The sequence below is a fragment of the Oncorhynchus keta genome, chromosome 25 (assembly GCF_023373465.1).
Source record: "Oncorhynchus keta strain PuntledgeMale-10-30-2019 chromosome 25, Oket_V2, whole genome shotgun sequence".
NCBI classification, from domain to species: Eukaryota; Metazoa; Chordata; class Actinopteri; order Salmoniformes; family Salmonidae; genus Oncorhynchus; species Oncorhynchus keta.
The window spans coordinates 22,215,724-22,241,211 of NC_068445.1; the positions used below are offsets into that span (position 1 = coordinate 22,215,724).

The window sequence follows — 25,488 nt, forward strand, 5'->3', positions numbered from 1 at the left end:
CATTGATCGATATGGGAATTTGGTTAGCGTCTTTCAGAAAACGTGTAGTATCGTCAGCCAGCTGGCTTTTAGTAATTTCTCTACCAGCTATGGAAATACCTTGTACATGACTATTATTTAAAGAATTTGTAATAAGTTGGGTGATAAAAACAGGTACGGAGAGATAGGACAACCGTGCCTAATTCCTCTTTTTAACTCAAATCTAGGTGAGGTGCCATGTTTCAATTTGATAGAGCTGTTTGTATAGAGAGTCTTAATAGCCTTACAGAAAAAATCCCCAAAGCCAAGTCTCTCAAGGGAGTGGAAGAGGAGCTGATGCTCTACTGTGTCAAATGCTTTATAAAAATCTAAAAATAATATGAAGCTATCCTCGGTTATTAGGTCTGAGTAGTCAAGTATGTCTAATACTAGTCTGATATTGTTGAGAATTAGTCTGTTTCTCATAAAGCCAGACTGTGTTTCATCAATGATTGCATCCAGGACTTCTTTAATTATTTTTGCAAGTAGTAAGGCTTATCTTATAATATTTATTAAGAAGAGAAATCGGACACCAGTTATCGATGAGCAGCACTTATTTTGTTAGGCTTATGTATCAGTGTTATTAACCCCTGACTCGTTGTAGGAGGGAGAACATTGTTTGTAATACTCTCTAAAAAGACTTCAAATAGGAAGGGAGCTACTTGTTCAGAAAATAATTTGTAAAATTCTGATGTAATTCCATCAACACCTGGTGATTTATTGTTCTTTAGATGTTTGATAGACACTACAATCTCTTCAACTTTGATGGGTTCATCACACTGTTTAGATTCTGTATCACTGATAGAGTGAACATTATTCCGTGAGTAAAAAACATATGTGTGGATTCCTGACGGTACATAGAGCTACAGTATACAATTTTCTGTAAAAATTGCTACAGTATTTAGCGATTCATTTTTGGTCATCTGTAATAACACCATCAATGTTTAACTTATGGATAGTGTTATTTGTAGAGTGAATTTTCTCAAGAAATAGGATGAATTCTGTTCTCCCTTCTAAATCAATTTTTTCCTAGATCTAATAAAGGCTCCTTCTGCTTTTAATCTATATATATTATCCAGTTTATTTTGTAACTCAATCAGTTCCATCCTCTTCTCCAACCAAGAGGCTGACTGGGGACCTCTAAGAAAGGGAAGTTATCTTAAAGATCACCTTTTCCTCCTCAGCTGTTCTAGTCTTAGCAAGATTACTACCATATTTTCTAAGGTATTTGGACACCTCAAATTTAAAGAGCTCCCAGTTCTTGCAATAAGATTTTTCTTCACAAGCCCTTTCCCAAAAGTGTGAAAGCAGATCTTTAACCTCAAACTTAACTTTATCACTATTTAATAACAAGCTATTTAGCTTCCAGTAGGATGCTCTACCAAGGTTAGTATCAGGGGTAAATATTTTGATATCAATGTAAATGGCCCTATGGTCTGTGAGGGGAGTAGTACAAATATGTGTAGTAACACACTCACTATCAATACATTTGGATATAAGCCACAAATCTATTCTGGATTGTCTGGAACCTGTTTTGTTAGTCCAAGTGAATGATCTGTCGGCCGGAAACCTCTCTCTCCAGATCAAACTTTTCCATTTTATTTTTTTATTTTTTATTTCACCTTTATTTAACCAGGTAGGCTAGTTGAGAACAGGTTCTCATTTGCAACTGCGACCTGGCCAAGATAAAGCATAGCAGTGTGAACAGACAACACAGAGTTACACATGGAGTAAACAATTAACAAGTCAATAACACAGAGAAAAAAGGGGAGTCTATATACAATGTGTGCAAAAGGCATGAGGAGGTAGGCAAATAATTACAATATTGCAGATTAACACTGGAGTGATAAATGATCAGATAGTCATGTACATGTAGAGATATTAGTGTGCAAAAGAGCAGAAAAGTAAATAAATAAAAACTGTGGGGATGAGGTAGGTGAAAATGGGTGTGCTATTTACCAATAGATTATGTACAGCTGCAGGGATCGGTTAGCTGCTCAGCTAGCTGATGTTTGAAGTTGGTGAGGGAGATAAAAGTCTCCAACTTCAGCGATTTTTGCAATTCGTTCCAGTCACAGGCAGCAGAGTACTGGAATGAAAGGCGGCCGAATGAGGTGTTGGCTTTAGGGATGATCAATGAGATACACCTGCTGGAGTGCGTGCTACGGATGGGTGTTGCCATCGTGACCAGTGAGCTGAGATAAGGCGGAGCTTTGCCTAGCATGGCCTTGTAGATGACCTGGAGCCAGTGGGTCTGGCGACGAATATGTAGCGAGGGCCAGCCGACTAGAGCATACAAGTCGCAGTGGTGGGTAGTATAAGGTGCTTTAGTGACAAAACGGATGGCACTGTGATAAACTGCATCCAGTTTGCTGAGAAGAGTGTTGGAAGCGATTTTGTAGATGACATCGCCGAAGTCGAGGATCGGTAGGATAGTCAGTTTTACTAGGGTAAGCTTGGCAGCGTGAGTGAAGGAGGCTTTGTTGCGGAATAGAAAGCCGATTCTTGATTTGATTTACGATTGGAGATGTTTGATATGGGTCTGGAAGGAGAGTTTGCAGTCTAGCCAGACACCTAGGTACTTATAGGTGTCCACATATTCAAGGTCGGAACCATCCGACCTTGAAAAAAAGTATTAAACCCAAATTCTGATTGGTTGGCCTACCTGGGGACCATCTATCAGTTGAATTATCTATAGTAAGGTTAAAGTCCCCTCCTATCAATATTAACGAATTTGGAAATGTAGATAACCAATGAAGTATATGTTTCTCTATAGATTCAAGCAACTCATCATTCTCATGTTTAGTGGTGTACCCTTAGAAGTTTACAGTAATGAGCGTAATGAGAAGTGACTGCTGGCGATGTCCCCGCCCCCAAACATCAACCTCGCATCATCAGTCAAGAGGTGAGAGGTCACTTGTGTGAGAGCATGGAATTAAAATAGTTTAATGGAATTTACTCAGTCAGCATAAAACATTAACGAAAACGTAACCAAAGACAGTGCAGTAGGAAGACAAACTGCTTATCCATACGTTTTGTATTGATTTGTTGTTAATAAATGCAATTAAAATAATAATCATAATAAAATTTAAAAAATAATATGGCCTTCTAGGCAGAGTTGCAAAGAAACAGCCACATCTCAGGCCAATAAAAATAAAAGATTAAGATGGGAAAAGAACACAGACACTGGACAGAGGAACTCTGCCTAGAAGGCCAGCATCCCGGAGTCGCCTCTTCACTGTTGATGTTGAGACTGGTGTCTTGTGGGTACTATTTAATGAAGCTGCCAGTTGAGGACTTGTGAGGCGTCTGTTTCTCATACTAGACACTCTAATGTACTTGTCCTCTTGCTCAGTTGTGCACCGGTGCCTCCCACTCCTCTTTCTATTCTGGTTAGAGACCGTTTGCGCTCTTCTGTGAAGGGAGTAATACACAGCGTTGTACGAGATCTTCAGTTACTTGGCAATTTCTCACATGGAATAGCCTTCATTTCTCAGAACAAGAAAAGACTGACGAGTTTCAGAAGAAAGCTCTTTGTTTCTGGTCATTTTGAGCCTGCAATGAAACCCACAAATACTGATGCTCCAGATACTCAACTAATCTAAAGAAGGCCAGTTTTATTGTGTCTTTAATCAGCACAACAGTTTTCAGCTGTGCTAACATAATTGCAAAAAGGTTTTCTAATGATCAATTAGCCTTTTAAGATGTTGCTGATAATGGGCCTCTGTACCCCTATGTAGATATTCCATTAAAAATCAGCCGTTTCCAGCTACAATAGTCATTTACAACATTAACAATGTTCTTCTGATCAATTTTATGTTATTTTAATGGACAAAAAATGTGCTTTTCTTTCAAAAACAAAGACATTTCTAAGTGACCCCAAACTTTTGAATGGTAGTGTACGTAGCTTAACATCCCACCAGGGTGGCAGGTAGCCTAGTGGTTAGAGCGTTGGACTAGTAACTGAAAGGTTGCAAGATCAAATTGCTGAGCTGACAAGGTACAAATCTGTCGTTCTGCTCCTGAACAAGACAGTTAACCCACAGTTCTTAGGCTGTCATTGAAAATAAGCATTTGTTCTTAACTGACTTGACTAGTTAAATAAAGGTAAAATAAAATCTTTATTCTTCCGATTCTCTTCTTTACTCAACTCCTCTTGACGAGCCTCCTCTCTACTTGGCTCCTGAATTGCTTCATAGAGAGGGAGATATTATTACATACAAATGTAATTGATCAGACACATCATGCAACATATATACCATTTAAAATGTCACGTTTTAACAGTTATTAATGCTATCACAAACTTGAGGAATCAGTCTTATCCTACGATGACATTGCAAGTGCAGATATTGCCCTTCCCTTAATGCCAAAGTAACTTATGGCCTGTGGTCACCATCCAACCCTGCCTACAATAAGTAGCCTTATACCTGTAACTATGTTATATATACATTATACAGGTGAATTCGGAAGTTTACATACACTTAGGTTGGAGTCATTAAAACTCCTTTTTCAACCACTCCACAAATATCTTGTTAACAAACTATAGTTTTGGCAAGTCGGTTAGGACATCTACTTTGTGCAGGACACAATTGTTTACAGACAGATTATTTCACTTATTATTGTATCACAATTCCAGTGGGTCAGAAGTTTACATACACTAAGTTGAATGTGCCTTTACACAGCTTGGATAATTCCAGAAAATTATGTCATGGTTTTAGAAGATTCTGATAAGCTAATTTACATAATTTGAGTCAATTGGAGGTGTCCCCGTGGATGTGTTTCACGGCCTACCTTCAAACTCAGTGTCTTGATCATGAGAAAATTAAATGAAATCAGCCAAGACCTCAGAAAAAAAATTGTAGACCTCCACAAGTCTGGTTCATCCTTGGGAACAATTTCCAAACGCCTAAAGGTACCACTTTCATCTGTACAAACAATAGTACGCCAGTATAAACACCATGGGACCATGCAGCTGTCATAACGCTCAGGAAGGAGAAGCGTTCTGTCTCCTCGAGATGAACATATTTTGGAGCGAAAAGTGCAAATCAATCCCAGAACAACAGCAATGGACCTTGTGAAGATGATGGAGGACACAAGTACAAAAGTATCTATATCCACAGTAAAACGAGTCCTATATCGACATAACCTGAAAGGCCCCTCAGTAAGGAAGAAGCCACTGCTCCAAAACCGCCATAAAAAAGCCAGACTACGGTTTGCAACTGCACATGGGGACAAAGATTGTACTATTTGGAGAAATGTCCTCTGGTCTGATGAAACCAAAATAGAACTGTTTGGCCATAATGACCATTGTTATGTTAGGAGGAAAAGGGGGAAGGCTTGCCTGCCGAAGAAGACCATCCCAGCCGTGAAGCACGGGGGTGGCAGCATCATGTTGTGGGGGTGCTTTGCTGCAGGAGGGACTGGTGCACTTCACCAAATAGATGGCATCATGTGGAAAGAAAATCATGTGGATATATTGAAGCAACATCTCAAAACATCACTCAGGAAGTTTATGGTAAAATGGCTTAAGGACAACAAAGTCAAGTTATTGGAGTGGCCATCACCGAGCCCTGACCTCAACCCTATAGAAAATTTGTGGGCAGAACTGAAAAAGCATGTGTGAGCAAGGAGGCCTAAAAACCTGACTCAGTTACACAAACCCTGTCAGGAGGAATGGGCCAAATTTCACCCAACTTATTGTGGGAAGCTTGTGGAAGGCAACCCGAAACGTTTGACCCAAGTTAATTAAACAATTTAAAGGCAATGCTACCAAATACCAATTGAGTGTATGTAAACTTCTGACCCACTGGGAATGTGATGAAAGAAAAAAAAGCTGAAATAAATCATTCTCTCTACTATTATTCTGACATTTCACATTCTTTAAATAAAGTGGTGATCCTAACTGACCTAAAACAGGGAATTCTTACTAGGATTAAATGTCAGGAATTGTGAAAAACTGAGTTTAAATGTAGTTGGTTAAGGTGTATGTAATCCGACTTCAACTGTATATATATATAGTCAGCCACCAATTGTGCAAGTTCTCCCACTTAAAAAGATGAGAGAGGCCTGTCATTTTCATCATAGGTACACTTCAACTATGACAGACAAAATGAGCAAAAAAATCCAGAAAATCACATTGTACAATTTTTAATGAATTATTTGCAAATTATGGTGGAACATAAGTATTTGGTCACCTACAAACAAGCAAGATTTCTGGCTCTCACAGACCTGTAACTTCTTCTTTAAGAGGCTCCTCTGTCCTCCACTCGTTACCTGTATTAATGGCACCTGTTTGAACTTTTTATCAGTATAAAAGACACCTGTCCACAACCTCAAACAGTCACACTCCAAACTCCACTATGGCCAAGACCAAAGAGCTGTCAAAGGGCACCAGAAACAAAATTGTAGACCTGCACCAGGCTGGGAAGACTGAATCTGCAATAGGTAAGCAGCTTGGTTTGAAGAAATCAACTGTGGGAGCAATTATTAGGAAATGGAAGACATACAAGACCACTGATAATCTCCCTCGATCTAAGCCAGTATATGTCCAGGCCCTTCTGAAGTTTGCTAGAGAGCATTTTGATGATCCAGAAGAAGATTGAAAAAATATCATATGGTCAGATGAAACCAAAATATAAATTTTTGGTAAAAACTCAACTCGTCATGTTTAGAGGACAAAGAATGCTGAGTTGCATCCAATGAACACCATACCTACTGTGAAGCATGGGGGTGGAAACATCATGCTTTGGGTCTGTCCTTTACACGGACGACTGATCCGTGTAAAGGAAAGAATGAATGGGGCCATGTATCGTGAGATTTTGAGTGAAAACCTCCTTCCATCAGCAAGGGCATTGAAGATGAAACGTGGCTGGGTCTTTCAGCATGACAATGATCCCAAACACACCGCCCGGGCAACGAAGGAGTGGCTTCGTAAGAAGAATTTCAAGGTCCTGGAGTGGCCTAGCCAGTCTCCAGATCTCAACCCCATAGAAAATCTTTGGAGGGAATTGAAAGTACGTGTTGCCCAGCAACAGCCCCAAAACATCACTGCTCTAGAGGAGATCTGCATGGAGGAATGGGCCAAAATACCAGCAACAGTGTGTGAAAACCTTGTGAAGACTTACAGAAAATATTTGACCTCTGTCATTGCCAACAAATGGTATATAACAAAGTATTGAGATAAACTTTTGTTATTGACCAAATACTTATTTTCCACCATAATTTTCAAATAAATTCATAAAAAATCCTACAATGGTGATTTTCTGGATTTTTTTCCCTCATTTTGTCTGTCATAGTTGAAGTGTACCTATGATGAAAATTACAGGCCTCTCTCATCTTTTTAAGTGGGAGAACTTGCACAATTGGTGGCTGACAAAATACTTTTTTGCCCCACTATGTATTAATTACACACACTCTCCGTGCGTCTCTCCGCAGGAGAGAAGTGTGAAGCCGGAAGTGTGACATCACATCCTGTCCTCGGGGATTCTTCCTGAATAGGTGAGGTTCTCAGATGTAACCGGCATATAAATGTTATCCAAACGAAATTACATCTCAGCTAGATGTTATCACCACAATAATAGCAGCTCTGTGTGTGTGTGTGTGTGTTTTCCAGGTCTACAGTAGGAGTTTTTAATCCTCGGCCAGCCTCGTCCTCTCCAGTCAGCCATTGCCTCACTGACCTGCTCTCTCACATCAGCCCTGCCTTCAAACAGGCCCTCACCAGCCTCAGAGCCAGGTAGTAACGCAACACACACACACAGACCCTATAAAGTTTAGATTTGTTCCCAAAGCGGTATAACTGCTTGTCACACGGCTGGTACCCTGTAAGGTCCTCCTTGTACTTTTAGTTATAGGTACATAATTGTACCCCAGTTCATACTTTAGATATGTACCTGTGGAGAAAGGTACTAAGTATGCTTTTTGCCTTTTGATATACCACCACAGTGACAAAACCATTTGTTATTTGTGGCAAAGTGGCAAAAATGTACCTCTACCAAAGACCACTTAAGTTGGTACAACACTTCCACTCACGGGTGACCAGAAATAATTATTTGAAAGCTACTTCCCCACTATGCAACACCCTCAATATAATTTCCTGGTGTGCCTTACCTTTTTTTGAGTGAATTGTAGATTTACCATCCATGCCTGTATTTGTTAGTGACAGCGACATGGTTGTTGAATTCGTTCATGTTCAGTCCTGTGGCCTTCACCAAGTGAGTTTCTAGGCATAAATTAAACTCTTTATGACAATACATTACATACCTCATAAGGCCTTATTTTGAGATTCACCCTAATAAAGTGGCCTAAAACGCATGGCTTTACAGGCCACATCAGGCATGCAAGTAGACTTGCAAAATTCCGCTAACTCTTCCATTTTTGTAAAGAGACTACCTAAACCATTTAAACGCTAACAACCATTTCAGTAACGGGTGAAAAACAATGGGATTTCTTTGTTTAGCATAAGATTAATCAATCAGTCAATGTACACTTCAAAAACACTTCAAAAACAATTCTAAAATAAATCTACCTGATGTAGAGCTTGCTGAGAAATAAACTCAGCAAAATAACTAAACGTTCTCTCATTGTCAACTGCGTTTTATTTTCAGCAAACTTAACATATGTTCACACAAATATTTACACAACAAGATTCAACAATTGAGACATAAACTGAACAATTTCCACAGACATGTGACTAACAGAAATGGAATAATGTGTCCCTGAACATAGACTGTTACTTTAGATTTTGACCCCCCCTTATCTGGTTTGGCCACCAGCTGCATTAAGTACTTCAGTGAATCTCCTCCTCATGGACTGCACCAGATTTGCCAGTTCTTGCTGTGAGATGTTACCCCACTCTTCTACCAAGGCACCTGCAAGTTCCCAGACATTTCTGGGTGAAATGGCCCTAGTCCTCACCCTCCGATCCAACAGGTCCCAGACGTTCTCAATTCTTGTCCTGCAGGGAATCACGCACAGAACAAGCAGTATTTCTAGTGGCATTGTCATGCTGTAGGGTCATGTCAGGATGAACCTGCAGGAAGGGTACCACATGAGGGAGGAGGATGTCTTACCTGTAACGCACAGTATTGAGATTGTCTGCAATGACAACAAGCTGTCTGATGATGCTGTGATACACCTACCACTCCAGAGTACAGGCCTCAGTGTAACCTCTCATTCCTTCTAAGATAAACGCGAATCTGACCATCACCCCTGGTGAGACAAAACCACGACTCATCAGTGAAGAGCACTTTTTGCCAGTCTGGTCCAGCGACAGTGGGTTTGTGCCCATAGGTGACGTTGTTGTCTGTGATGTCTGGTGAGGACCTGCCTTACAACAGGCCTACAAGCCCTCAGTCCAGCCTTTCTCAGCCTATTGCGGACAGTCTGAGCACTGATGAAGGGATTGTGCAATCCTGGTGAAACTCTGGTAGTTGTTGCCATCCTGTACCTGTCCCGCAGGTGTGATGTTCGGATGTACCGATCCTGTGCAGGTGTTGTTACACGTGGTCTGCCACTGAGAGGACTGTAAAACTGTAAAATTATTTAGTATTTTCTAGAAATGTCTATCTTCTTTCATCACCCTTTCAGGTGAACAGTGTGTTTGTGTGGGCAGTAGCCCAGGGTGCGGAGACTGTTATTGACGGCTGTGTAAAGCCAATCAGTGGATGTCCTGATAATACTGCCTTCCTTTGGGGCAGGCTGTTCCTGAACCAGGGAGGGGCAAGGGGGCGAGAGGGGACACAGGTAAGCTCTTGTTCTGCTTGTCTACAGCTGGTCTAATTGTATGTAGATGGAGAATGAAGTGTTTGTCATAATGTATAATCATAGAAAATCCTGTTAAAGGCACCATGCTGCTGTATAACACACCCCTCCCCAGGGCAGCCCAGAGGCTGGAGCTGAGGGGTATACAGTCATACAGTGACCTGGAGGGGGTGCTCCAGGGCCTCCACACCCTGCCCACTGCCACCATGGACTACAGGGGGATCCGCCTGTCTGCCCAGGGTCTGGCCCCTGGCCTGGAGGGCCCCTCTGCTCCTACCAGGTAAAGCTCAATAGCAACATAAACATGAGCTATTATACAATCATACTTTCCAGGTCTATGCCCAAACAGTTTGAGCTTCTAATTAAAAAAATTAATCTCTCCAGAAATAAGTCTCTCACTGTTGCATGTTGCAGCCTATTATAGACCCCCCTCAGCCCCCAGCTGTGCCCTGGACAATATATGTGAATTGATTGCCCCCCCATCTCTATCTTCAGAGTTCGTTCTGTTAGGTGACCTAAACTGAGATATGCTTAACACCCCGGCAGTCCAACAATCTAAGACACATGCCCTCAATCTCACACAAATTATCAAGGAACCCACTAGGTACAACCCTAAATCCGTAAACATGGGCACCCTCATAGATATTATCCTGACCAATTTGCCCTCCAAATACACCTTTGTTGTTTTCAATCAGGATCTCAGCGATCACTGCCTCATTGCCTGCGTCCGTTATGGGTCCGCGGTCAAACGCTCCCTAAAACACTTATGCGAGCAGGCCTTTCTAATTGACCTGGAAGGATATTGACCTCATCCCGTCAGTAGAGGATGCCTGGTCGTTTTTCTTAAATAAGCATGCCCCTTTCAAAAAATGTAGAACTAAAAACAGATATATTCCTTGGTTCACTCCAGACCTGACTGCCCTCAACCAGCACAAAAACATCCTGTGGAGGACTGCACGAGCATGGAATAGTCCCCGCGATATGCAACTGTTCAGGGAAGTCAGGAACCAATACACGCAGTCAGTTAGGAAAGCAAAGGCTAGCTTTTTCAAACTCCAAACACTTTTGGGACATTGTAAAGTCCATGGAGAATAAGAGCACCTCCTCCCAGCTGCCCACTGCACTGAGGCTAGGAAACACTGTCACCACCGATAAATTAAAAATAATCGGAAATTTCATTAAGCATTTCTCTACAGCTGGCCATGCTTTCCTCCTGGTTACCCCGGCCAACAGCTCCGCGGCTACTTACCCAAGCCTCCCCAGCTTCTCCTTCACCCAAATCCAGATAGCAGATGTTCTGAAAGAGCTGCAGAACCTGGACCCCTACAAATCAGCTGGGCTAGACAATCTGGATCCTCTCTTTCTAAAATTATCTGCCGCCATTGTTGCAACCCCTATTACCAGTCTGTTCAACCTCTGTTTCATATCGTCCGAGATTCCTAAAGATTGGAAAGCTGCCACGGTCATCCCCCTCTTCAAAGGGGGTGACACTCTAGACACAAACTGCTACAGACCTATATCCATCCTGCCCTGCCTTTCTAAAGTCTTCGAAAGCCAAGTGAACAAACAGATAACTGACCATTTCGAATCCCACCGTACCTTCTCCACTATGCAATCTGGTTCCCGAGCCGGTCACGGGTGCACATCAGCCACGCTTTGCTTAACACACCTGGTAATGATGTGTTTCTTTCCTTGCCAGTGGATGCAAGGACAGGTAGCCTCGTGGTTAGAGCATTAGACTAGTAACCAAAAGTAAAATCTGTCGTTCTGCCTCTGAACAACAACTGTTCATAGGCCGTTGTTGAAAATAGGAATTTGTTCTTAACTGGCTTGCCTAGTTAAATAAATAAAATACTTGGTCTCAGAGTTTTTAATTATTCTTTACGTAAATCCAAAACGCTCCATTTAGTGTGATAGTGTAACGACCCTGGGTTTATAAGCGAGGAAATCGACCCTGCCGCACGAGTATGCTTTTGCGGCACAGTCGATAGCGCGCCGGACCTCGGGCTCGAAGGTCGAGGGTTCGAGACCTGCTCCCTGCCTGTTTCATTACATTGGTGTCAGAAGTGATCGGACCTCGGGCCAGAAGGTCGAGGGTTTGAGACCTGCTCCCTGCTGTTTCATTACATTGGTGTCAGAAGTGATCGGACCTCGGGCCAGAAGGTCGAGGGTTTGAGACCTGCTCCCTGCTGTTTCATTACATTGGTGTCAGAAGGGATCGGACCTCGGGCCAGAAGGTTGAGAGTTTGTGACCTGCTCCCTGCCTGTTTCATTACATTGGTGTCAGAAGTGATCGGACCTCGGGCCAGAAGGTCGAGGGTTCGAGACCTGCTCCCTGCTGTTTCATTACATTGGTGTCAGAAGGGATCGGACCTCCCATCCACGACAGTGCGTGTGCTTGGCCGGTGAGCGCGTTCCTGTAAGACGTAGAGTCGCAAGCTAGCGCGAAGATGCACTCTTTGAAAGGAGGGAGTAGTGTAAAGACCCTGGGTTTATAAGCGCGGAAATCAACCCTGCCGCACGAGCATGCTTTTGCGGCACAATCGATAGCGCGCCGGACCTCGGGCTCAAAGGTCGAGGGTTCGAGACCTGCTCCCTGCCTGATTCATTACAATATGTTACATTTCATATGGTATGTATTAATTTGTGGTTGTACATCACCCATTTTGTATTACAGTATATGTTACGAATTTGCAAAACCTATGATATTGTAATGAAACGGGCAGGGAGCAGGTCTCGAACCCTCAACCTTTGAGCCCGAGGTCCGGCACGCTAACGATTGTGCCGCAAAAAGCATGCTCGTGCAGCACGGTCGATTTCTGGGCTTATAAACCCAGGGTCGTTACAATATGTTACAAATTCTAGCTAGGTGGCTAACATGAGCTAACTTGCTAACGTTAACTAGGCTAGGGGTTAAGGTTGGAGTTAGGTTAAAGGGTTAGCTAAAAGGGTTAGGGAAAGGGTTAGTTAAGTAGTTGAACAGTTGCTAATTAGCAAAATTGTCCATGATGAGATTCAATCTCGAAACCTTCTTGTTGCTAGACGTTCTCATTATGCGCCCCACCCTCCCACCCCGACCAACTACCCTACTTTTATTTTTGGGACGTGGTCCCGTGGTGGGAACATCAATCAGCGGAAATGTTCAAGAGCGCCACCTATAGAGGTTGATAAACTCAAACTTTCATTAAAATGGACATACAATATACTGAATTAAAGCTACACTCGTTGTGAATCTATCCACCAAGTCAGATTTGTAAAATGCCTTTCGGCGAAAGCATGAGAAGCTATTATCTGATACCATGCACCCTCAAAATACTGCAACGTCACCTAACACGACAGATTTTGCGTTAGCCGGCGCAAACCAAAAACGCAGAAATAAAATATAAAACATTTGTATTTCATATACTTTTGACTATTGGATGTTCTAATAGGCACTTTAGTTTTGCCAGCCTAATCTCGGGAGTTGATAGGCTTGAAGTTATAAACAGCGCTGTGATAAAGCATTGTTAAGAGCTGCTGGCAAATGCAGTAAAGTTTGAATGAATGCTTACGAGCCTGCTGCTGCCTACCACCGCTCAGTCAGACTGCTCTATCAAATCATAGACTTAATTTTAATATAATTATCACAGAAATAAGAGCCGTTGGTCATTAATATGGTCAAATCTGAAAACTATCATTTTGAAAAAACAGAAAGTTTATTCTTTCAGTGAAATACGGAACCGTTCCGGGTGGCAACCCAAAGTCTAAATATTGCTGTTACATTGCGCAACCTTCAATGTTATGCCATAATTATGTACAATTCTGGCAAATTAGTTTGCAGTGTGCCAGGCAGCCCAAACTCTTGCATATACCCTGACTCTGCTTGCAATAAACATAAGAGAAGTGATACAATTTCCCTAGTTATGTCACACCCTGACCATAGTTTGCTTTGTATGTTTCTATGTTTTGGTTGGTCAGGGTGTGATCTGAGTGGGCATTCTATGTTGGATGTCTTGTTTGTCTATTTCTATGTCTGGCCTGATATGGTTCTCAATCAGAGGCAGGTGTTAGTCATTGTCTCTGATTGGGAACCATATGTAGGTAGCCTGGGTTTCACTGTGTGTTTGTGGGTGATTGTTCCTGTCTCTGTGTTTTGCACCAGATAGGACTGTTTTAGGTTTGCGCACTTTTGTTAGTTTATTAAAGTACAATGAATAACAACCGCTGCATTTTGGTCCGCCTCTACTTCACCTAAAGAAAACCGTTACAAGTTAATATTGCCTGCTAACATTAATTTCTTAACCAAATATCTAGGTTTAAAAAAAAATAGACTTCTGTGTATTGATTTAAGAAAGGCAAAAGATGTTTATGGTTAGGTACATTCATGCAACGATTGTGCTTTTTTCACAAATGCGCCTTGTTAAATCATCACCCATTTGGCGAAGCAGGCTGGGATTCGATGATAAATTAATAGGCACAGCATTGATTATATGCAACGCAGGACAAACTAGTTAACCACACATAGTTGATGATATTACTAAGTTAACTAGTGATTATGTAAAGATTGATCGTTTTTTTATAAGAAATTTAATTCTAGCTAGCAAATTACCTTGCTGCACTAGCTTAACAGGTGGTCAGCCTGCCACGCAGTTTCCTCATGTAATGTAATAGGCCATAATCGGTGTCCAAAAATACCGATTACCAATTTGTTATGAAAACTTGAAATCGGCCCTAATTAATCGGCCATGCCGATTTAATCGGCCAACCTCTAGTACACACACTCACACACCTCCAATTATGGCCTCAAGTTTAAAGCGTAGGCTTGTAGGGCTTTGTAACTTATCCTGTGCCTCTCTACCCCCACCCACAACTACCAGGCCCGCAGTGTCCAGCTCAAGCCTGTAGTCATCAGTGAGAGGGTCCTGGGCTTTGACCACTCCAACACTACCAACAATACGTAAGTACCACATTGTCATCCACTACTCATTGTCATCCACTACTCTCCACCACCCACAAGTTGGAGGAAATCAAAACACCAATAAACAAGTTAGCCTTTGTTTACCTTATTTATTTGTAATCTGAGTAATCCCTAGCTAAGTGAATGAGGTGTGTGTCCTGTAGGCTCTGTTAGCAGTGTATGTGTTTGCTGGAGGAGAGTCTACTCTAGCTCAGAGGTGTCTGTTCAGAGCACGTCTCCTGACGCTCACAGTTCATGGAGACCACCCCTACACTGCTACACTAATAAGCCTAATCCTGTAAGGCTATACCTACCCACTCCCAACTCCAAGACCTCTACTGCTTGAGGGGATTAACTCTCTCTCTCTCACACACACACACACACACACACACACACACATACACACACACACACACACAGAGAGCTGTCTAGGTTTGCAGGGCAGTTCCTACAGAGCGCGCTCAAAATCAATACTTCCTTCTTTGGCCCCACCGATGTGCACACCGCTTTCAGGTATCTATCATTCAAATCATTCTCACAATTTACCTATCAACCAACTAACTATTCAATCACTTCGCCTCCCCTTTCTTCAGTCAGCATCTGTTGGCCCAATGGATGTGCGGAGTGGGAGACCATCATTCTGCCATGAACCATGAAATAGAGGCTCTGTCTGCTTTCACCAGCCTGGTCAGTACCTATCACACTATCTGTTTGTGTGTGACCCTGTTGTTTCTCTCAGTATGGTGAGGACCACCCCCAGAGACTAATTTCTGCACTCCATTACCCAGCAGGCAGTGCATGTGGAGCGCTCTATAAGGAAAGGCGGGGACCCGCTCACAGCTGAGGTAATAACAGACTATTCTCTTTTTGTGTATTAAATAAGGTCTGGAAGAGGTGACCATTAAGACCTCTTCTGTCTGTCTCCTCTTTCCACATGGTCAGTCTCTTTCTCCCTCAGCTGAGACCACTCTGGAGCAGCTGGCCCTGGTCACAGGCATTAGGACACCAAGCCACAGGTAACACGGAAGAGAAGCACCACACCCCTACCATCCCACCGTGTGTGTGCCCACGTGTATTAGTAGACATGAATCTAAACATGGGCTCGTTCTGGTCTCTTAGTGACAGGCTCCTGGATTTCAAACAGAAGCTGATGGAACAGAGAGAGGCAGTTAACGCCAAACCAGACAACACACGCACAGAAACAGTGAACAAAGAAGAAGCAGAGGGGACATCTAAAGGAGAGGAGGCTGTGGCAGTCCAGGAGATCACCAGCGAGGTGCTCTCAGTAGAGGCAGGTCACAATGAGAACCCAGCCAACAGACAGTGGACTGCCATCAACTGGAGCCCATTGAGGAGAACGTAGAGGTGGGCTCAGTAGTAGAGAGTGGAGCTTTTGGATAATCCAGTGAGGGAGATGAAGACCGAGCTTCCCCAGAGGCTGAGCAGCACACAGGGGACAGAGGATGGAGAGGCAGAATTGATGGTTACTGAGGAAACTGAGCCAGTATAGAGGAGAGTCTGACACAAAATGGAGGTTTGGAATCTGACGGAAACAAATCAGACAGTGAGATGGAGATAGTCAATGATAAGGCAGGGTCAGATGTGAACAGATCACCATCGACCAAGCAAAACTAACCCTGACCACAGCAGAGGGTGAGATGCTAGCTAACGGAACATCTGTCAGAGAGGGAGGATTTTTTTTTTAAAGGATTAACAGAAAAAATAACCAAAGAGAAGCCATAGGACAGACAAGGCAGTAGCATATTAAAGGGGCTGTTGATTCAGCTGGATCAGAATCCTGAGAGCAGATGGCTGTGGAGGATGAAAGGGGAAAACGAGGAGAAAGAATATAGAAGTGTGCCGTTCTCTTTTATCTGGGTTGTTTACTGATATTGGGAGAGAACTTATTTGGTCTTTATCACCAACGTTTTGGCATCACTGTCCCATCAGGGTTTATGAAACATGTAACTTCATTGACTTTTAAATAAACCATTTCAGAAAAAATCTTACTGCTGTTATCTGATTTAGTCACAGATTGCATATAATTGAATGTGAATTCATACAACTGAATAAAAACATGAGCTGGCGCACACCAAGATAAAATAATTTATGTGGAGGTGTTGACTAATGGCAAATAAACTATAAAAAGAGTTGTGCACTCCATAAACTCCCAGTAATTTATATATGGAGTGTGCGACTCTATTTTTATAGTTTATCATTCTTACAACTGAACCAAAGTATGAATTTAAAAAATTTACATTTCATACTTACAATGCATTCAGAAAGTATTCAGACCCCTTTACCTTTTCCACTTTTTGTTACGTTACAGCCTTATTCTCAAATATATTTTTTTTAAATCACATCAATCCACACACAATACCCCATAATGACAAAGCAAAACAATTGTTTTTTTAAATGTTTGCAAAATCACGCTTACATAAGTATTCAGACCCTTTACTTCATACTTTGTTGAAGCAGTGATTTACAGCCTCAAGTCTTCTTGGGTATTCATCAAGTATTTTGCTCCATTCATCTTTCCCTCGATCCTGACTAGTCTCCCAGGCCCTGCCCCTGAAAAACATCCCAACAACATGATGCTGCCACCATGCTTCACCATAGGGATGGTGCCTGGTTTCCTCCAGACGTGACACTTGGCATTCAGGCCAAAGAGTTCAATCTTGGTTTCATCAGACCAGAGAATCTTGTTTCTCGTGGTCTGAGAGTCTTTTAGTTAACTTATGGCAAACTGCAAGCGGGCTGTCATGTGCTTTTTACTGAGGAGTGGCTTCCATCTGGCCACTCTACCATAAAGGCCTGATTGGTGGAGTGCTGCAGAGATGGTTGTCCTTCTAGAATGTTCTCCCATCTCCACAGAGGAGCTCTGTCAGTGACCATCGGATTCTTGGTCACCCCACTGACCAAGGCCCTTCTCTCCCGATTGCTTAGTTTGGCCGGGCGGCCAGCTCTAGGAAGAGTCTTGGTGGTTCCAAACTTTCATTTAAGAATGATGGAGGCTGTGTTCTTGGTGATCTTCAATGCTGCGGACATTTCTTGGTACCCTTCCCCAGATCTGTGCCTTCGACACAATCCTGTCTCGGACCTCTACGGACAATTCCTTCGACCTCATTAATTGGTTTTTGCACTGTCAACTGTGGGACCTTTATATAGACAGGCGTGTGCTTCTCCAAATCATGTAAAATCAATTGAATTTACCAAAGGGGGACTCCAAGTTGTAGAAACATCTCAAGGTTGATCAAGGGAAACTGGAAGAAAAGTAACAATGTGGAAAAGGGAAGAGGTCTGAATACTTTCCACATGACGTGTGTCATGTGTATGTATGTTTGTGTATATATATTATACTTGTGTTTATCCACAGATGAATAAACACAAGTTATACAGCACTCACACACAGCAGCCTGAGAGTCTATATAAATCCAACTTAGCGAACAGGATGTCCAGGATCCCACAATCCTATTTTAATGGACTGGAAACCATAGACTACTTCATCATTATCTCTCCATCGTCCACTCTAATAATTCCTTCATCCTCCACCCCTTCCTCTCAGCACTGTGGTTTCCTCTGTATGATCGGGGCAGTGTTGATAATGGGGTTCTGGCACCTCAGCCAAGGTTGATTGTGGGAGTTTTTTTAGGCTGCTGGGATTGAAAGCGTTGTGGCAGTGTAATTGAAGACGTCTGGCTGGGCATGGGAATTGCCACTCCTTATATATATGTATACACACACAGCCTGACTGAGGGAGGTTAAGGGTCAAACACCTCCAGAGACAGTGGATCATATGAATCTCATTTGATTTCTACTGTGTATCTTGAGTTCTCTATGAAACATCCTGAAGGAAAAGGCAATTGTTTAAAGGCAAGGTTTCACATGTGCGTGCGCACACACACACAGACCTGTCCTGTATACCAGCTGTTTCCTGTCATAGTCAGTAAAGGCAGTGTTTCTCTACTCTGGTTTTTACACATCAGGCTGTTTTACAGGGCCTTCCCCCAATGCATCAGGTAGAAAAGAGTTGGCCTCGACACAGCTCACTTCCCCTCCAGATTACATCCCACATATGAATACAACAGTAGTTCATTAGTCCATCTGCAGAGACCCACATTGTCTTCTGTATTACTTCCCCACACACAACAAACCTACCTCATTTTCAGTCAGCACGGTGAAGTCAAGCTGTCTCAGTACCGCCAACTCCCCTTAGGAGAACAAAGGGTTGTACACACTGCACAGCTCCATTGAGATCTAGACAGGAATACAGTTTACATGACATACAGTATAGTATGGAATACATTGTCATTGCACACCACACTGCTCCATGGGGATCTAGAGTGGGCCAGGATAAACTGTGAAGCTGTGTCTTTTGAGAGAGAGCATGTGTGCCTGTAGTGATTCCAACAGCAGTAAAAGCATGACAAGCTGGTAATGAGCTGTTACACAGGAAAAAGAGGCTAGATCATAATACACAGACTCTGGCGGGCCGTTGGGGCTTCAGGGGGCCAGTTCCCCTCCCTCAGGCCCTGGGTGACAGCCTGCTGCTGGATCCGCTCCAGCCTCTGGGGAGTCTGTCTTTACCACAGAAAGGAACTCTTATCATAGTGTCAATGAGCTTGATGCCTTGATAAGCTCCTTTCCTGAGGACGGCTCACCTCTCACAGTTCTGGGTGACTTTAACCTCCCCACGTCTACCTTTGACTCATTCCTCTCTGCCTCCTTCTTTCCACTCCTCTCCTCTTTTGACCTCACCCTCTCACCTTCCCCCCCTACTCACAAGGCAGGCAATACGCTCAACCTCATCTTTACTAGATGCTGTTCTTCCACTAACCTCATTGCAACTCCCCTCCAAGTCTCCGACCACTACCTTGTATCCTTTTCCCTCTCGCTCTCATCCAACACTTCCCACACTGCCCCTACTCGGATGGTATTGCGCCGTCCCAACCTTCGCTCTCTCTCCCCCGCTACTCTCTCCTCTTCCATCCTATCATCTCTTCCCTCTGCTCAAACCTTCTCCAACCTATCTCCTGATTCTGCCTCCTCAACCCTCCTCTCCTCCCTTTCTGCATCCTTTGACTCTCTATGTCCCCTATCCTCCAGGCCGGCTCGGTCCTCCCCTCCCGCTCCGTGGCTCGACGACTCATTGCGAGCTCACAGAACAGGGCTCCGGGCAGCCGAGCGGAAATGGAGGAAAACTCGCCTCCCCTGCGGACCTGGCATCCTTTCTCTCCCTCCTCTCTACATTTTCCTCCTCTGTCTCTGCTGCTAAAGCCACTTTCTACCACTCTAAATTCCAAGCATCTGCCTCTAATCCTAGGAAGCTCTTTGCCACCTTCTCCTCCCTCCTGAATCCTCTTCCCCTCCCCCTCCTCCCTCTCTGCAGATGACTTCGTCAACCATTTTGAAAAGAAGGTCGACGACATCCGATCCTCGTTTGCTAAGTCAAACGACACCGCTGGTTCTGCTCACACTGCCCTACCCTGTGCTCTGACCTCTTTCTCCCCTCTCTCTCCAGATGAAATCTCGCGTCTTGTGACGGCCGGCCGCCCAACAACCTGCCCTCTCGACCCTATCCCCTCCTCTCTTCTCCAGACCATTTCCGGAGACCTTCTCCCTTACCTCACCTCGCTCATCAACTCATCCCTGACCGCTGGCTATGTCCCTTCCGTCTTCAAGAGAGCGAGAGTTGCACCCCTTCTGAAAAAACCTACACTCGATCCCTCCGATGTCAACAACTACAGACCAGTATCCCTTCTTTCTTTTCTCTCCAAAACTCTTGAACGTGCCATCCTTGGCCAGCTCTCCCGCTATCTCTCTCAGAATGACCTTCTTGATTGATCCAAATCAGTCAGGTTTCAAGACTAGTCATTCAACTGAGACTGCTCTTCTCTGTATCACGGAGGCGCTCCGCACTGCTAAAGCTAACTCTCTCTCCTCTGCTCTCATCCTTCTAGACCTATCGGCTGCCTTCGATACTGTGAACCATCAGATCCTCCTCTCCACCCTCTCCGAGTTGGGCATCTCCGGCGCGGCCCACGCTTGGATTGCGTCCTACCTGACAGGTCGCTCCTACCAGGTGGCGTGGCGAGAATCTGTCTCCTCACCACGCGCTCTCACCACTGGTGTCCCCAGGGCTCTGTTCTAGGCCCTCTCCTATTCTCGCTATACACCAAGTCACTTGGCTCTGTCATAACCTCACATGGTCTCTCCTATCATTGCTATGCAGACGACACACAATTAATCTTCTCCTTTCCCCCTTCTGATGACCAGGTGGCGAATCGCATCTCTGCATGTCTGGCAGCCATATCAGTGTGGATGACGGATCACCACCTCAAGCTGAACCTCGGCAAGACGGAGCTGCTCTTCCTCCCGGGGAAGGACTGCCCGTTCCATGATCTCGCCATCACGGTTGACAACTCCATTGTGTCCTCCTCCCAGAGCGCTAAGAACCTTGGCGTGATCCTGGACAACACCCTGTCGTTCTCAACTAACATCAAGGCGGTGGCCCGTTCCTGTAGGTTCATGCTCTACAACATCCGCAGAGTACGACCCTGCCTCACACAGGAAGCGGCGCAGGTCCTAATCCAGGCACTTGTCATCTCCCGTCTGGATTACTGCAACTCGCTGTTGGCTGGGCTCCCTGCCTGTGCCATTAAACCCCTACAACTCCGCAGAACGCCGCAGCCCGTCTGGTGTTCAACCTTCCCAAGTTATCTCACGTCACCCCGCTCCTCCGCTCTCTCCACTGGCTTCCAGTTGAAGCTCGCATCCGCTACAAGACCATGGTGCTTGCCTACGGAGCTGTGAGGGGAACGGCACCTCAGTACCTCCAGGCTCTGATCAGGCCCTACACCCAAACAAGGGCACTGCGTTCATCCACCTCTGGCCTGCTCGCCTCCCTACCACTGAGGAAGTACAGTTCCCGCTCAGCCCAGTCAAAACTGTTCGCTGCTCTGGCCCCCAATGGTGGAACAAACTCCCTCACGACGCCAGGACAGCGGAGTCAATCACCACCTTCCGGAGACACCTGAAACCCCACCTCTTTAAGGAATACCTAGGATAGGATAAAGTAATCCTTCTCACCCCCCTTAAAAGATTTAGATGCACTATTGTAAAGTGGCTGTTCCACTGGATGTCATAAGGTGAATGCACCAATTTGTAAATCGCTCTGGATAAGAGCGTCTGCTAAATGACTTAAATGTAAATGTAATGTGTTTACACTTATCTAATCCTTTCAGGTTTAGTGTGTAGCTTAGAGGCTGAAAGTAAGGGGACTGGGCGAAGGGACTGGACGGGGCACAACATAATTCATTAGAGTTCTTCAACTGACCTCTACACTCCAACCAGAAGTCTGCACAACTCAGTCCAGCCCTACAGGGGGAGAAAGAGGGACGTGAGCAACGGTTTATCATTTTGTGTCAACTGCCTTGACTAGATAGGCCTACTGTCCAACTTGTACAATACATTATAACAGGGAATGACATGCTAGGCTAAGGGAACAGTCAGGATAGTCATGGATTTTAATAGTGTTCTTCTTACATTATTGTTTGGTCCTGTCCGTGTTGGTGGCACCTTTTATTTTATTAAATACATCAAATAGATGGTTTCCAGGTGTTTGATGCCATTCCATTTGCTCCGTTCCAGCCATTTTATGAGCCGTCCTCCCCTCAGCAGCCTCTACTGGTGTCGGCATGTCCCGGTATCTGCCGGGCCGTGTGAGGCTTCCCTCAGTGGGGTGCTCCCTTACGTCGCTGGACCACTTGTTACCTCTGTTTCACATCCATAGTCACGAGAAGTAGGGGTGTTGCAGCACCCCTGAAAAATCAGAATTAAAATATATATCAAATGCAATCACAAAAGTAGTGCACTGGGCCTTTACTAGTATTTGTAGACTTTACCTGTGTAACTTTACGTCCGTCCCCTCGCCCATACCCGGGCGCGAACCAGGGACCCTCTGCACACATCAACAATAGTCACCCACGAAGCATCGTTACCCATCACTCCACAAAAGCTGCGGCCCTTGCAGAGCAAGGGGAACTACTACTTCAAGGTCTCAGAGCAAGTGACGTAACCGATTGAAACGCTATTTAGCGCGCACCGCTAACTAAGCTAGCCGTTTCACATCCGTTACACCTGGGCAAAAGCTATGAACAAAGACAAAAAAACATCCACATCAAATGTAATATTTTTCTTGATCAAACAACATGTGCAGTGTTAATTTACCATCCTTACAAACCACTTAATGTAAATGTACATTACTGTGGTGTACATAGGCTGGACATCTAGGTTTGTACCTGTAGACTTCCTATCACCATGTAGAAAAACAATGTACAATACAGTAATTGAGTACACTGAGACATCAAGTGGTTTGTGATGTGGCTCAGTTGGTAGAGCATGGCGCTTGCAATGCCAGGGTTGTGGGTTCAGATTCCATGGGGGATCAGTATGAAAATCTAGGCACTCACTATTGTAAGTTGCTTTGGATATTTGTGTCTACTTGAATGGAAAAGGAACGAATAGATTGTTTCAGTTTTCACATAGAAATAAGTTGCATTTGTACATTTTTTCAAGAAACTGGAAAACATATAAAGCAAGTATTTCTATATTCCACAAGTATTATCAGATTAACTGTTTGGTGCAGATATTTATCAGGCTCAATTAGAAAATGCTGGTAAACACTCATACATTTAGTTACATTTTTTAACAAAAGTAGTGCACTGGGCATTTACCAGTCCTATATTAGCCGACTGATATAGAAGTCTTCAGAGCTGGAAAAAGAAATCGCAGCACCCCTACCATTAACTACTTCAGGTGGATATGTCCACATCTGGACCAATTCGTTTAGGTAGCTAACATTATCTATCTATCTTGCTACATACAATATAGATAGATTAGACACATTAGTGAATGATACCGATACTCTCACGTATGATCGAATGGGTCTATGTTTTTATTTTTAAGGGATAAAACAAAATGCTATTTCCATGTATAGCAGCACATGGGGGAACTGTTTTGAAAGTGGTGAAAGCGTAGCATCTTTTGCTTCCGGCCAAAATACCAGCAACAGTGTGTGAAAACGTTGTGAAGACTTACAGAAAACATTTGACCTCTGTCATTGCCAACAAAAGGTATATAACAAAGTATTGAGAAACTTTTCTTATAGACCAAATACTTATTTTCCACCATAATTTGCAAATAAATTCATTAAAAATCCTCGACAATGTGATTTTGAGCTGGACCACCATTTTTTTTTCATTTTTTCTGTTTTTTTCTGTCTGTCATAGTTGAAGTGTACCTATGATGAAAATTACAGGCCTCTCATCTTTTTAAGTGGGAGAACTTGCACAATTGGTGGCTGAATAAATAATTTTTTGCCCCACTGTACATTATCACACACACCCAATTAAAATGCAAGTGCACTGGTTTTGACCAGCTCTGGTCATAAGTAGTGCACTATATAAAGTGAAAAGGAAGCAGACAGATATTACTTAGTAGAACAGTAGTTCCAAACTTCATGCTCTGCCTCCCCTCTTATAGCTCTGTGTCTGGGGGAGCTGTTAATAAATCCACACCAGCAGCATATGAAGAAATTCAATTGGATGTTAGACTGGGAGGGCATGCTGTCTCCCTCAAGCCTCGTATCACTGCTGGACAAACACTACTTCCCCAAGTGGCTACAGTATGTACAATACAGGTCAGAAGTTTTAGAACACCTACTCATTCAAGGGTTTTTCTTTATTTTTACTATTTTCTACATTGTAGAATAATAGTGAAGACATCAAAACTATGAAATAACACATATGGAATCATGTAGTAACCAAAAAAGTGTTAAACAAATCAAAATATATTTCAAATAGCCACCTTTTGCCTTGACAGTTTTGCACACTTTTGGAATTCTCTCAACCAGCTTCATGAGGTAGTCACCTGGAATGCATTTCAATTAACAGGTGTGCCTTCATTTGTGGAATTTCTTTCCTTCTTGATGCATTTGAGCCATTCAGTTGTGTTGTGATAAGATGGGGGGAGTATACAGAAGAGAGTCCTATTTGGTAAAAGACCAAGTCCATATTATGGCAAGAACAGCTCAAATAAGCAAAGAGAAATGACAGTCCATCATTACTTTAAGACATGAAGTTCAGTCAATATGGAACATTTTAAGAACTTTGAAAATTTCTTCAAGTGCAGTCGCAAAAACCATCAAGTGCTATGATGAACTGACTGTCATGAGGACCACCACAGGAAAGGAAGACCCACATTTACCTCTGCTGTAGAGGATAAGTTCATTAAGAGTTACCAACCTCAGAAATTGCAGCCCAAATAAATGCTTCAGAGTTTCAAGTAAAAGACACATCAACTGTTCAGAGGAGAAAGTGTGAATCAGGCCTTCATGGTCGAATTGCTGCAAAGAAACTACTCAAGGACACCAATAAGAAGAGACTTGCTTTGACCAAGAAACACAAGCAATGGACATTAGACCAGTGTAAATGTGTCCTTTGGTCTGGAGTGAGATGCGTTGTGGGTGAACGGATGATCTCTGAATGTGTATTTCCCACCGTAAAGCATGGAGAAGGTGGGGGTGCTTTGATGGTGACACTGTGATTTATTTGGAATTCAAGGCAGACTTAACCAGCATGGCTACCACATCATTCTGCAGTGATACACCATCCCATCTGGTTTGGGCTTAGTGGGACTTTCATTTGTTTTTCAACAGGACAATGACCCACCTCCGGGCTGTGTAAGGGCAATTTGCCAAGAAGCAGAGTGAT

General features: G+C 43.5%; 1 protein-coding gene and 1 long non-coding RNA gene across 3 annotated transcripts in view; one reads left to right on the forward strand and one right to left on the reverse strand.

Moving 5' to 3' along the window:
• The window catches only part of LOC127911694 (uncharacterized), a 100,702-nt gene extending 94,173 nt beyond the window's left edge, over window positions 1–6,529 (reverse strand). The window contains exon 1 of the transcript XR_008078917.1: window positions 6,350–6,529. The gene's annotated coding sequence lies outside the window, so the exon portion shown is untranslated. The remainder of the gene's footprint in view (window positions 1–6,349) is intronic.
• Window positions 6,530–14,646: 8,117 nt separating this feature from the next.
• On the forward strand, window positions 14,647–15,732 carry LOC118377436 (uncharacterized). 2 transcript variants are annotated; one of them, XR_008079822.1, is made up of 4 exons: window positions 14,647–14,716; window positions 15,310–15,403; window positions 15,505–15,561; window positions 15,659–15,732. It is a non-coding gene; the product is annotated as an uncharacterized LOC118377436 (long non-coding RNA). The 2 variants fall into 2 exon arrangements; XR_008079821.1 differs by having other exon boundaries at window positions 15,508–15,561.
• The last annotated feature ends 9,756 nt before the right edge of the window (window positions 15,733–25,488 follow it).